Here is a 3,638-nt window from a genome sequence, read left to right as displayed (position 1 = left end):
AGGGCTGTGGTGAGGTTATTACCCCAGCACTTCCTATTCTGTCATTGAAGGTAGAACAAGTGATTTAAGCAGATACAACATTCTTGCTACAGTAGAACAGTTAGAAATAATTTTTGCTTTGGCTAAAATTTGGAAGTCCACAAGCTTTAGTCATTATTGAATTTCTAATTTAGACCATAGGAGCACACTCTATAGGTATATGACAGAACACTTTGCAAATTTGCATTTTTAAATAGAAATTACCATTTTTTACAAAAAGTCTCACAAAAATGAAAGTATCTCAAAAAAAAAGGAAGTGAGACTACCAACTTCCACCTGCAGAACTGGAGAAGACTGGTAATGTGAGCTGCTTAGCTCATTTGGGGCCAGTGTAAAGGTATGAGAAAGAACCAATCTAAAAACGGGAGATGTTGCTGTAGGAGCCCAAAGAACAGGGTTTCCAGAAGATGCAACCACCCCTCCCACAACACAACATTAAACAGGCCCTCAATGCATCAGGATTTCATCTCATGGCTGCATCATTTCCATCCAGGTCTGTACACTTTATGAGTTAAAGACTTCAGGAGAGGTGGGGAGTGTGATTGCTGCTAGAAAAGTTCACCCAGCCTAGCTACTCTGTACTCAAGACTCTGGATCCTCTCTAGTCCCAGGGGACATTTATATATACAGAAAAATGGAATATATAAAATCTATGGGGTTAGTGGAAAAAAGTACCTGAGCTGGAAAGGGCTGCTTAGGCCAACTTGACCTTCTCTTTGACCCCTTTGGCTTCTGGCTTCTCCTTCTTGGTCTTCTTCTCTTCTGTCACCTCTTTCTTTTCTTCTTATTCTTCCTCTTTCTCATCTTCTGTTTTGACTCTTTTGGCTTTCTTGAAGTTGGAAGTGTTCTTGTGGTCACCCTCACCCTCCTCATCTGAGTCAGAGAACTCTTCCTCAGAGCCAACGCATTTGTTGGAGGAACAGATTGAGATACGCCTTGTCAGAGTCTTCTTCCTCATCACCACTCTCCTCAGGAATGGCGTCCTCAGGAATTGCCTGTATTTGAATCCCAGGTGCACGGGGCAGTATTCTGTTTGATCTTCTCCAGGTACTCATTAGTTTAGTCATATTGGAAGGACTGATGTGAAGCTTGAAATCTGGTCCAAAGTATTCGAAGTAGTCATTGTATGGGAGTTCATTAGGGATCTCTGGGTCTAACTCCACAGAGGTTTCATATGCTTAGCACCGGGCAACACTATGAAAGGTGTAACCACCTCCTCCCAGCATCAGCATAGGCAGGTTGAAGCTTTTGAAAATGTCCACACACTTGGCATGCCCTTTGATGGTTATATTGAAGGAACCAAACCAATCCCCAGAGGAGTCTCAGCCACACTGTAAGACCACTGCACAAGGCTGGAACATCTCCATTAGCTTGGATGTGACCAGCTTGAAAATGACGTCATAGGATTCGTCATCGACCCCAACTCAGAGTGGGTAGTAAACAGTATAATACTTGCCTTTGCCAGGCACAATATCCTGTAGGTCCCCAATTCCTGGGAATTATTCTCCACATTTATGGAAGGATACAGTCATGACCCAGTTTGTGCTGTAGAAGGCCTCTTCCATTCCATCACCAGAGTGACTATCAATTTCAATATACAGCACTCTCCATTGATACTTTAGCAGTTCCAGCATGCCCAAGACAATATCATTGATGCAACAGAAGCCAGATGCCCCAGATTTCTTTGCATGGTGCATGCCTCCAACGCAATTCACAGCAATGTCTATCTGCTGCTTAGTAAGTTTCACAGCACTTGCTACACAGCCACCAATGGACAACTGACAGAATTCAAACAGGCCGTCAAATGCAGGACACTCTTCACCAATCTTGAATCTCTGCATCTGCTTGCTGTACTTTGACATGTTATCTGGATGGATGCAGTGCAAGAACTTAATATACTCATCTCTGTAGTACTTGGTCATCTTCTCAACATTGGCGTTATGATGGCAATAGATTTCCATCTTTTGGTAGAGATCATAGTTGAGCAGCAGACTGTGGGTCATGCGGATTTGGTGAGGGTTCATTGGATGTCTATAATAGTAATTTCCAACATCCCCGTCATAGTAGTAATGGACTTTCCTTCTGGGGTCCTGAGTCTGCGCCATCTTGCTAACTCCAGTCCCTTCCTTCAGTCGGTCTGTCTGCCCTCCCACAACTCCTATAAATTTTCAGCTTGTATTCAAAATGCTTCCCCTTGTTAGAGTGGATTTCATCTGTGCTTTGCTGACCTGTCCAGTTGTCAGGGGCCAGGTGTTTTCTATCCATTAAGGGGGTGGCCCAAGCACCTGGATTCATCTCACCAAGCTAGTTTCTGAGGTTCACAAGCTCCTCCAAGTTGGCCCCTTGGCTCTCAGAGGGCTGGAAGGACAGGTCTGCACCCTAAGCAACTTCTGTTACATCACTGAGTGCAGTGTATATTTCTGTACATTTTACACATTCATTTTTTCCCGTTTCTTCTCACATGCATCACTTCCTTCTCATTTTCTTGAAATAACATCATGAAACATACTTTTTTAGATTGTATTTGTATATGCAAATTTATATAGTGCCAACTATTGATTTGATTTTAAATTCTCATAAATTTCATGATGAGAGTTTTTGTAGATGTGTTTTTTTCTGAGTTTCTACTAGGATATTAAGTGTGCCTAACCTGTTCGTATCCATGTTACCTTCCTCTTTATATGTTATTTTCCTTTCCTTTTTGTTTTTCGGACCCTCCTATAACACAGAATTCCACCATGATATTCTCTCTCTCTCTCTCTCTCTCTCTCTCTCTCTCTCTCTCTTTCTCCTTAGCTCTGTTTCATTTATTTCAACTTCTGATATGTAAGTGGACCCAGATCCTTACTATTTCTACAAATTTAATCATTTTATACCAAATATTGCAAGTTGCAATTCACCAATGTTTTAATAAGGTCCTACAAATTCTTTTATTTTTCAAATTTATTTATTATTTTTGCGGAACCAGGGATTGAACTCAGGACTTGTGCTTGCGAAGGAAGCACTTATTCCACTGAGCCATCTCCTTGGCTCCCCTCTTCTTGTCTTACAGTGCCAGCTAGTGTACACTGTAAACCTGGGTGATCATTACAACTTTGAAAGAGTCCTGTTGACCAAAGGAAATCAGAATCAAAGGCACATTTCAGTGATCCTTGCCAAACTACCAGAATTAAAGTTGGTGAAGATATAAAACTGGTTTCACTTTTCTAGAATAAATCCACACATCCTGAACTGTTAAGTAAAAGACCAGCTAAAAGAATAAATGTACTTGTGTTAACCTTTTATTTCCCTTTAAACAACAAGAGTACATTTCTACTCTGTTTACAGAGTAGTAAGTCACCATTGTCCCTGATACTCCACAGCTTAATTTGGCTCTTGTCCTGGGAATCCTGTTATTTTTTTTTTAACGTTAATTTTCCTTTATTTTTACTTGACTGTCCACAGTCACAGCTTGGCCTGTGCCTTCAAGGATTGATGCTGAGTTAATATTTTTTTTAAAGTTTTATTGATAAACAGCAATGAGACAGTTTCAAATCAAATCGGAAGTACAGTTTCAAGAAATAATACACTGCATATATTCTTCTTAGTGGTTAATTGCT

General features: G+C 40.7%; 1 pseudogene; it reads right to left on the bottom strand.

Annotated features, from left to right (window-relative positions):
* Positions 1-733: 733 nt before the first annotated feature.
* On the bottom strand, positions 734-2,144 carry LOC101582863 (annotated as a pseudogene).
* Positions 2,145-3,638: the final 1,494 nt, after the last annotated feature.

This window comes from Octodon degus, unplaced genomic scaffold (assembly GCF_000260255.1).
Source record: "Octodon degus isolate 3935 unplaced genomic scaffold, OctDeg1.0 scaffold00388, whole genome shotgun sequence".
Classification (NCBI taxonomy): domain Eukaryota; kingdom Metazoa; phylum Chordata; class Mammalia; order Rodentia; family Octodontidae; genus Octodon; species Octodon degus.
This window is presented reverse-complemented; position numbering and strand designations above follow the sequence as displayed.